An 11,285-nucleotide genomic window follows, 5' to 3' on the forward strand; every position below is an offset into this window, starting at 1 on the left:
TTTTATCACAATTGCTCTGTAGTACAGCTTAAGGTCAGGCATGGTGATTCCACCAGAGGTTCTTTTATTGTTGAGAATGGTTTTTTTCTATCCTAGGTTTTTTATTATTCCAGATGAATTTGCAAATTGCCCTTTCTAACTCAGTGAAGAACTGAGTTGGAATTTTGATGGGGATTGCACCAATGGACTTGGTTATCTCACTCATAGGCCCTGCTGCCTGGAACACTCAGGGGTTCTCTTAGAGCAAAATCTACTTGGTGCTATAGCTTTCCTCAGCAGATATCTCAGGTTCTTCAAAACTCCAGAGTCCTGAGTTCTTTACCACAACTTGGGATTCACCTTCAAAGCTTCATGCAAAGTCCACCAAAGGACTCCCTGTAGGGAATTTGACAGTGCTATTCACTGCTTCACTTCCCAGACTTTTGTCAAAACCATTGGTGTAAGCCTCCAAGATAACGAGAATTCTTACATTCTGCATGCCTCCAAATAAGTATGTAGATGATCTCATGTTGTGTTACCAGCTCAAGAACTGGGAGCCATGGGTCACAGCTTGAGTGGCCTCTGAGTGCCTGTGCACTGGAAACCCTTCCCAAGGTTGCCTCATTTAAAAGATACCCCTGAGGCTCTCTCAAAGAAAAACCTCTCAAATGGCTTTTCAGTTCTGCATCCTGAAGCCTTTCATGAGTCAAGCTTCCCCTCAAGGCACCTTTTCTATTGCCCTAGTACAAGGTCAATGGATGGGTCTTTAACAATTTTAACAATTTTCCCACTCACTTGTGCTGCAGTTTTAAACACAAGGCATGCTCCTAAACTGCAAGCTGTGCACATCTTTCTTTTGTACTTCCTGTCCCTCATTATAAAGCTGGCTGAACACAGTAATCATGCTATAGACTGAATATTATGCAATCTTGAAACTTCCTCGTCTGAGATCTGGAGCCATAACTCAATGAATAGAGTGCTTGCTTAGCACGAGCAGGGCCCTGGTTTGATTCCCACCACCACACCAAAAACATTTGAAATTTCCCCCACCAATAAATTAGTTCATTAACTTTTAATTCAGCCTTACTCAAATGTTCCTGACACAGGCAGAATGGGCTGGTTCACATCTTGGTGGACCAGGAAGCAGAGGGCAAATTGGAACCATGGGCAGCTATGACCTTCAAAGGCCAATTCCTAGTGAGCTACTCCACCAGCCAGGCCCCATCTACTAATACAGCGCCACAAGCTGGAGACTGCCCATTCAAAACAAGAGTCTGTGGGGAACAATCCAGATTCAAATCCTAAGAGAGGCCTTGTTAGGAGAAATAAAGTCCTGACTCTGCTCTAACTCTCCTCTGACACCTCCCTAACAAGAAGGAAGTGTGCCTCTGACTACAGGGTAGAAGCATGCCTTGGTGCCCCTGTGGTCTCTACTGACCTCAGAGACTATGCACCTCCCTACCACCTGATGGAAATGAAAGTCTTGGTTCCCTACTTAGTTTCCTTTGTTACCAACTCTTCTTAGGGATAGAGATAAGGAAATGAGGTCAAGAAGAGGCACAATTGAGGATCTTTGTAGCCACCTGGAGAGGATTAAAGTCTAGACTCTAGTTGGCTTATACTGACAGGAAAGGTCTATGCTACCCGGCTGCATTCATAGATCAGTGCCATCTTCAGAGAGGCTTCCTCCTGCAGCACAGATACAAATACAGAAACCCATAGCTGGACATTATGCGGAGGGAGGGAGGGAGGGAGAGAAAGAGAGAGAGACCGTGGAACACACAGCTCTGTCTTCATCGAATCTCTCCTCTCAGAGCTCAGGGAACCTCAGAGAGATGAAGCAGCAATCACAGAGTCCACACCAGGCTCCCTGTAGCACAGCTTCAGTTTAGTACTTTATGGGCTCTTGACTGTGACAATGAGTGGTCTGGTTCTTGTGCCTGCTCTTGGGGCTCTTTTATTCTTCTGTTGCCTTGGCTTGTCCAACTTTCAATATGATGTGGGTTTTTTTTTTGTTGTTTTTTGTTTTTTTTGTTTTGTTTTGTTTTGTTTTTCGAGACAGGGTTTCTCTGTGTAGCCCTGGCTGTCCTGGAACTCACTCTGTAGACCAGGCTGGCCTCGAACTCAGAAATCCGCCTGCCTCTGCCTCCCGAGTGCTGGGATTAAAGGCGTACGCCACCACGCCCGGCTGATGTGTTTTATTTTAGGTTATTATATTTTAGATGTTGTATGTTTTGTTGTTATCTCTTAGGGGCCTGGTATTTTCTAGTGAGTGGGTCTGGATGGGGGAGGAGGTGGGAAGGAACTGGGAGGGTAGAGGGAGGGGAAACTGCATTCAGATTATACTGTATGAGGAAAGAAGCTGTGTTTAATGAAAGGGAAAACAGTATACTGTTTTACATCTCATGTGCGCAGTCTGAAGTTGTATTAAATAAGAGGAAACAGGAAAGAAAAGTTGAATCCACTTTATCTTCCCCAAAGTCCCTGCTTTCCCACCTCCAGGCAGACAGTCTCATGGAGGCTCTGGCTGGCCTAGAACTCATTGTGAAGTCTGAGCATTACCTTCAACTTCTGACCCTTCTGCCTCTACCTCCTGAGTGCTAGGAGTACAGGCACGTTCTACTATACCCAGTTTGTATGGGCTGGGATCGAATCCAGGGCTCTGTGAATGCTAGGCAAGTACTCACCCAACTGAGCTACACCAACGCCCAGAAGGTCTGTTTTAAGAGCCTTTATTATAACACTGATAGATGGGCTCAAACCTGTAGCACAGAGCACTATATTTAAATCCCTGCTAACTTGGAAGAAATCCTGTTTGCCATTTGCTATCTAATCATCATAATTATTTAACCACTTGGAATTTCACAGCAATGTATGTCAATAGAAATGACCACTATTTCACATGGTTGGAAATGGCTAAGTGAGATTCTGCAATAAAAAGCAGCTGATGGGAGGCTGAAGAGATGGCTCAGCAGTTAAGAGCACTGACTGCTCTTCCAGAGACACTAAGTTTAATTCCGCGCAACCACATGGTGACTCACAACCATCTGTAATGGGATCTGAAGCCTTCTTCCGGTGTGTCTGAAGACAGTGACAGTGTACTCATATACATAAAATAAATAAATCTTTTTTAAAAAAAAGCAGCTGATGTGCCTGGCAAGGGTTCATCCCTGTAACTCCAGAATTTGTGAGGCTAATACAAAAGTTTTGCTATGAGCTGGAGACCAATCTGGGTTACATAACAAGATCCTGAAAGGGGAAAAAAAAAACCTACATGATACATAATTTTCACTCACTAACTCTGAATCAATTATATCAAAGTGATTATAAAAATTGAATGAAGCCAGGCAGTGATGGTTCAGGTCTTTAGTCCCAGCATTCAAGAGGCAGATGCAAGAGGACCTCTGTGAGTTCAAGGCCAGCCTGGTATACAGAGGGAATTCCTGTACAGCCAGCGCTATTACACAAAAACACTGTTACAGAAAAACCCTGTCTCAAACAACCAACCCCGCCTCCAATTTGAGTGATTTTAGAATCATTAGATTTAAACAAGCTCTGAATTAGTAATTATTTACTCTAGAACATCTTCTTGTTCTAAAATAAACCCACATGCCAAATTAATTAAGAAAAGTATTTATTAATATATAAACCAAGGCTAACCTGTAATTTCAGTGTAGAGATGAATCTATCTTGGGTTCTCACTTCTTGTTCTAGTTGGAAAGTATTCTGGTTTCTTCCAGTTTCAGAAACTGGAGCCCCGAGACCAAACTGATGTTCTTTGGTGTTAACCTAACAAAAAGAATGAGATATAATGAGATATAAGAATGAACTGTGTTTAAAACAGAGCTGTGACTTCTCACATCAGTAAGTTTTGAAAACTAGTAACAATCTGTCTTTCCATCAGTAAAGCAGAGTTTACCAAGCTGTATTTTCTTAAGATTTTAGAGTATAAAGCCTGGAGCTATGAGATGGTTCAGCAGTTAAGGGTGCTTACTCAGAGGACTGAAGTTCAGATCCTAGCATTCAAAGTGAGGGAGGAGCTCATGTATGCCTCCAGCCCCAAGGGACCTGATGCCACCTTCCAGCCTCTGTGGGCACTCGTGTACACATGGACACATATGAACACAAACACACCCACACCCACATAAAGTATATCTTTAAAAACAAAACAAAAGAGATAAATCAACAGGAAAGATACCGTGGCTGGTACTGGAAACCTACATATCTAATCAGTGTTAGTGAAATCATGGTTATTGGAGGATAATCTACTAATCCTACAAATTTACTAAACCAGCATAATCCCTAACAACGATCTATACACATTTGTCCTCATACCCAAAAGATGAGTATAATCTTCACTCCTCATCAAGGAAACTTCCTTTTTTAACAGATGGAGACTACTACAGAAAACCACAACCCATCAATATGCAGAGCAGTGGAGCCCAGTCCCGATGGATACATCTACAAAACATTCCCACACCTAAGGCTCAGAGAACACTGCAGAAGACGGGCAGAAGATTGTAAGAGCCAGAAGATCAGGGAGTTTGCCATGAGACTGCATCACCTAGTAACATCAGAAGTTACACTGGTAAAATCTCACCAACATGACCCACAAATTTGAGCTGAGCAAGGATGGCGCCAATAAACTTGCCAGTTCTTATTGGCTTTCCAGCACACTCTGAATTGCCAACATCTGTTTTTCCCATCACACAAAGTTCTTCACAGTTTGTTCCCTTCCACTCTGACAACTTTATCTCCTAACTAACACCTCCCAGAACTATTCTACACATTCTTAATATGTACACCTAGAAATACTCTTCTTCACTAACATTTTAAGGCTCAGTTCGAACTCCATATTCTAAAGATCTTTTCTGTTTTTTATTTTATGAAGATGATGTCATCAACAAGACTTCCATACATATACTAATTTGACAACAATTTAGGTATTCATGGTTTCTAGACATGTCTTCCTTGCATGTATACTTGAACCTTAAAAAACAAGCAATGTCTGAAAGTTATGTCCCCACCAGTCTGTCTAAAGAGGTTTGTGTGTGTGTGTGTGTGTGTGTGTGTGTGTGTGTGTCCTTGCACAAGTGGAGGAACACAGGGGACAATTTCAAGTATCAGCTCTGGCTTTCCCACCTTGTTTTCCTCAGGGTCTATTGTCTGTGGCTGCATTTACCAGGCTAGCTGGCTCGTAAGCTTCCAGGGTTTCTCCTGAATCCACCTCCCATCCTTTCGCTACTGTCTGGCTTTACATGGTGTGTTGGTTGTTTTTTGTCAACTTGACACAAGCCAAGGTCATATGAGAAAAGGGGAGTTCAGCTAAAAAAAAAAAATGCTTCCATCATACTGGCTTGAAGGCAAGTCTGTAGAGCATTTTCTGGATTAATGATTGATGTGGGAGGGCTCAGTCCATGTGAGTGACACTACTCTGAGGCAAGTGGTCTTAGGTGGTATAAGAAAGCAGGCTGAGCAAGCCAGTAAGCAGCATGCCTCCATGGTTCCTGCCTCCAGGTTCCTGCTTTAATTTCCTACCCTAGCTTCTCTTCATGACTACAATTGTGTGGTGGCTTGATTGAAATGTCCCCTGTAAGTCTCAGTCATTTAAATATTTGGCTCCCGGTTGGTGGATATTTAAAAAAGTTTAGGAAGTATGACCTTGTTAGAGGAGGCATGTGACTGGGGGGCTGAGTTTAAGGTTTCAAAAGCCTCTGCCACGTGCTGTTTCTTGTTTATGGGTTAGGAAATGAGCTATCAGATGCTCCAGCACCATGCCTGCTTGTCTGCAGCCATACTCCCCACCATGGTGGTCATCAACTCCAACCCTCTGGAACTGTAAGCTCCAAATAAACCCTTTCTTCTGTAAGTTGACTTGGTTATAGCATTTTTTTTCACAATGACAAAAAAGTAACCAATACATACTGTAAATGGAAATAAGCTCTTTCCTCCCCAAGTCCCTTGTGGTCATGTTATTTTATCACAGCAATAAAAATCTACTAGAACACATGGGTTTTAGAATCTAATTCAAGTCTTTATCATATCACTCACAGGAAGGCGTCTGAAAGCAGTGTACTAAACTAACAAAACGAAACTCTTTTTATTCTCCTTGGTAAACTGAAAATCAAGTGAAAATTCTACAAAATTAGATATTAGGCTAGTCTAGTAATTAAGTAAGAAAACCTACTTGACTAAAGTTGCTACTGTGCCTTCCCTAGCTTTCAAGGAAATACTATGGGTAGCAAAGAGAGATGTATATCTGAAACTTCAGTGCCTGGCCTAGCAATCTCCACACCCCATACATACAAATGATCTCCACATTCCAGTGATCTCTCATATCTACTTATTTAGATATTAGGATATTTAGAATCTACTACTTTCCATTCCCAAAGGCCTATGAACAAGCCTACATCAGAGCACTTAACACTGCTGCTTTTACTGGACATCCACTGACACAGCAACTTGAAGATGTCTGAAGCTAGTCTCTGAACTCCCTCACTGCCCTTTGCTCTCCTTTGCCTCGTATTCTTTCCAGATCTCCACAATGAGCCACCATCAAGCATGTACCTGCCCAAGGTTAAAATTGTTTTAGAATTTTTTAAAAAGGAGGGTGTCTTTGATTTTTTTCTTGACTCTCATCTAATATATCGAGTTATGTTGGTTCTATATCCAAAATGTACATCCTAAATCCATCTGTGGTGGTTTCAACAAAAGTGGCCATCCTATGCCCATAGGGAGTGGTGCTATGAGAGGGTGTGGTCTTGCTGGAGGAAGTGTCTCACTGGGGGTGGGTTTGAGGTGTCAGAGCTCAATTTGTGGGGATAAACTTTGTGGAGGAAGAAGTGGGAGAGAGAGCAAGGTCCCACAAGTTTCAGAAACCCCTTGAAGAGTCCAGATCCACTATGTGTGATCCGACACGGATCCTGGCATACCAGTGAGACAACACAGGCCAGGAAGGCTGCTTCCTGTCTTCACAGAAATCTGTCCAGGAGACTGGACCCTCCCCTACAGACTCATAGGCAGGCAAGTTAGATTCTGCTAAGCAATGCAGGTTGCTCCCTAACTCCGTTTGCCCTTGAATACATAAACATATTCTAATTGGCTAAAAAGCTATAGATAAGCTTATGTGATAAACAATAAAGTTAGATCTGTACTCTGAAGCTGGTTTCCAAATTCTGACTCCTGGCATTTTTGTGGGCGCTGTCTCCACTTTCTCCCCACTTCCCAGTCCCGCATAGCCAGGCCCTGTGCTGCTATCTCTTCCTGCTGCCTGTAGATCCAGATGCAGAACTCTCAGCTGCCTCTCCAGCTCCATGTCTGTGTGCTGTCTTGACCAAAATGGGCTAAACTTCTGAAGTGTAAGCCAGTCCTAATTAAATATTGTCCTGTATAAGAGTTGCTGTGGTCATGGTGTCTCTTCACAGCAATAGAAACTCTAAGACAAAAGTTGTTATCATGGACTGGGGTATTGCTGTAATAGGTTGAACTATGTTTTTATTTGGAAGTCTATGAAACACTTTGGGACTTTGGGCTAGAAAAGTGATTGGAGATTTTAAGTAGGGCTTAATGGGCTATCCTTCTACGAACATGGAAGACAGTGGTACTGAGAATGATTTGAACTGTTGGGGTCTAGTTCAAAAGATTTCAGAGGAGAATACTATTAGTATATGTCCTTGAGATTGTTCTTGTGATATTTTGTCAAAGATGTGGCTGCTTTTTGCTTATGTCTGAAAAGTCTGCCTGAGGCTAAACTGAAGAGTTTTGGGCTGTGTTAGCAGAGATTTCAAAACAGCCTAGTCCTATGTGTGTCTGCGCTTATTAGTAGCCAGTAATACGCAGAACCTATAGTGAAAAGGAGAAAGCTGGGCAAGGAAAAAAATACAAAATGTACAGTTTGAGGAGAAAAGGAGCACCAGGACGTGGACACAGATTAAAGAGAAGCCTGATGCTAAGTGGAATGGCGGAGTGGTGAGCTCAGAACAAGAGCCCACCCAGCCAAGCTTATGACTTGTGAAAATGAATTCAAGAAACATGAAAGGAAATTTTTAAAAAGCTTAGAGTTGGGTGTGGTAGTACACGCCTTTAATTCCAGCACCTGTATGGCAGAGGCAGGTGGATTTCAGAGTTCAAGAACAGCCTGGTCTATAGAGTGAGCTCCAGGATAGCCAAGTTTAAGCATTGAAGCAAACCATCTAAAATGGAAAACATGTTCCAGCCCCAACAAGCGGCAGAACTTGGCAGCTTTGGCACATGGTTCTGGCCTTAGAGTCAAGGGTACAAGAAAAGAGTTTTATATATAGACTCTCTCTCCTCAACTAAGGAAAACCATTGAGGCCAGTCCTGTGGCAGGGGTGTCTCTAAATGGAGGCTCAGAAAGGCCACTGCATGAAGCTGTGAGGCAAAGCCTGGATTGCTTTGGAGACCTCAAAATGATAGAGATGGCAGAGCCATGGGCTACCTGGTGAGGAAAGCTGTTAACAGGGAGTAGACCCAGACCATGAGAGAAGGGCATTACAGTCAACAACGCTGAAAGGAAGTGGAGATCTGAAGAGGGCTTTGACATCAAACGTGGAGATGCAGAGTTTGGAGTTTGCCCCAAACTAGCTTTCAGTCTTGCTTTGGTCCAGTATTTCCTCGCTATGGTCCCTTTTGGAACAGTAATGTCTACCCTGTACCATTGTATGTTGGAAGCATGTGATCTGTTTTTTCATTTTGATTTTGCAAGGGACTACAGATAAGAGACTGCGTGAGTCTCAGAAGAGACTTTTGAATCTTGGACTTTTAAACAGTGCTGATACTGTGGTAGACTATGGGAACTTTTGAAACTGGACTAAATGCATTTTACATTATGATATGGCTATAAGCCTATGGGAGCCAGGGAGTGAAAATGTGAGGTTTGAAAGAAAATGGCCATCCTAGGCATATAGGAAGTGGCACTATAAGGAGGTGTGGCCTTGTTTGAGTGGGTATGTCCTTGTTGGAGGAAATGTTTCACTAATACTGGGCTTGAGATTTCAAAATCTCAGGCCAGATGTGCTGCTACCTCTAGATCCAGATGCAGAACTTTCAGCTGCCTCTCCAGCTCCATGTCTGGGTGCCGCCATGCTTCCCACCCTGATCAATGTGGGCTAAACCTCTCAAGTGTAGGCCAGTCCCAATAAAATGTTGTCCTATATAGTTGCAGTGATCATGGTGTCTCTTCACAGCAACAGAAATCCTAAGACACCATCCGTTTCTACACACTATATGGATGTGCCTAGACCCACGTACAACAATCCCCACACCTAGATTACTGCAAGTTTCCTACTGGTCTTCCTCCTCCTTCCCTTGCTTTATAAAAATTATTCTTCACCCTAAAACCAGATTAATCACTTTAAAATATTTAGAGGCTGCTCAAAAACACTCCAATGGCTTTCTCCTACAATCGGAATAAAATCTAAACTTCTTTAGGTCCTGTATGAGTTGGTGCCTTCTCTTTAAAGATCCAGCACTTTTTTTTCACTTATCAATTAGCTTTGCTGTTTACCTTTCTGTGCCTTTCATGGGATGCTCAGACCTGAAAAACTGTATGTCCCTCAAGTTAATATGATGAAAGCCTTATGCCCAGAATGATGGCCTTAAGAGGTGTAGGAGCCAGTTGGTAGTAGAACACACGCTTAACATTCCTAAAGCCCTGGAATCAGTTCCTAGCACCAAAAAATAAACTAGGTCATGATTAATTTCCTTTATAGAAGAGGCCCCAGGCTTCTTTCATACTTTATACCATGAGAAAACAACAATAAGATATCCATGAACCCAGAAAAGATCCTCCACCAGATATGATCTTAGAATTCTCAGCTTCCAAAACTGTTAGGATTAAATATCTGTTGCTTACAATCTGCCAAGCATACAATGTGTTGTTACATCAATGCAAATGAGCTAAGACACATTCCATTTCCATTTGACTTCATGCCCTCTTCCCACTTTTCCCTACCAGGAACATTCCCTCCTCAGCCTCTTTCCTGACTGACATCTGCTCAACCTCAGTTCTTTGTCTTTTCTCCCTCACTTTCCTTTTAAAGCAGGTTCTCTCTCAGTCACTCTTCACCCAAGCTACGACACTCGTCCCTACTTGAAATGATATTACTCATTTGTTTCCCTGCTTACTGTCTACTTTCTTCTACTAGGATATAAACTCCAAGATGTCCAGGCTGTTGTCTGGTTGCTGTGTTTGAAAAAAGTCTACCAGAGTTTCTGTATAGAACATTTGTATTTGCTCAATGAGTAAATATTTAGAGTTAACAAAACATTTTTAAAATAATGAAATTTAATTAAACAAAGCAGTCTCTGTGGAGGAATGAAAGTAAATCTGAAGAGGACTAATAAATGAATAAGGATTAAAATCAAAATATAAAAAGTAAGCTTTTAATCAGCATAGCTGCAAGAGCCAAAGAGGCAGAATAAAGGTTAAGGAAGACTAGGGCTGTATGTAGAAGGTTCACTGACAAAGGAGGAAAGTATGCTTCCTTCTTTCCAAGAGACCCCTTCCAGAATCAAGCATGGACTTCGACTCTCAAGAAAATGCAAATAAAAGTCTGTACATCCTTAGTCTAAAAATTCAAACCTTAAATCTTCACAATTCCAAAAAATGTTCTGAGCAACAACATGAAGCTACAAATGGAAAATTCATACCTGACCTTGGGAGAATGGCCATAGTTAAAACCCCGGTGTACCAAAAATGTTACAGAAAATTACCTTCAGGCCATGAATATAAAGTTCATATGAAACATAAATTTTCTGTTTAGATTTGGTCCCATTCCTGGGATGCATTGTGTACATACAATATCCTAAAGTCCCCAAACTCTGAAACAGCAACACTTCTGATCTTAAGCATTTCTGAAGAATGATACCTAACATGCATACACAAAGCCACTTCACTATTTCTTTAAGGTCAGGAACAGTGAGACAACTTTACTGATCAAGGCACTGTGCCTGAGCCTGACGATCTGAGTTTGATCCCCAAGGACCCATATAGTAAAAGAAGAGAACCAACTCTCACAGGTTCCTCTCATCTCCATATGTGCACGGTGGCAAGCATATACCCTGGCAAGCAAGTATACAAGCACACATACCATAAATACACATACAAGTTGTCCTTTGACCTCCTCATGCACACTGTGCACATGCGTGCCTGAGTGCACACACACACACAGAATGTTTTTTAAGAAAAGAATTACCAGCCGGGTCTGGTGGCGCACGCCTTTAATCCCAGCACTCGGGAGGCAGAGGCAGGCGGATTTCTGAGTTCGAGGCCAGCCTGGTCTACA

The 11,285-nt window shown here is 42.3% G+C and overlaps 1 protein-coding gene across 1 annotated transcript in view; it reads right to left on the reverse strand.

The window, feature by feature from the left end:
- Positions 1–11,285, reverse strand: part of Tsga10 (testis specific 10) — a 90,603-nt gene that overhangs the window by 75,949 nt on the left and 3,369 nt on the right. The window contains exon 2 of the mRNA XM_021197678.2: positions 3,640–3,768. The gene's annotated coding sequence lies outside the window, so the exon portion shown is untranslated. The remainder of the gene's footprint in view (positions 1–3,639; positions 3,769–11,285) is intronic.

This window comes from Mus pahari, chromosome 5, assembly GCF_900095145.1.
Source record: "Mus pahari chromosome 5, PAHARI_EIJ_v1.1, whole genome shotgun sequence".
NCBI classification, from domain to species: domain Eukaryota; kingdom Metazoa; phylum Chordata; class Mammalia; order Rodentia; family Muridae; genus Mus; species Mus pahari.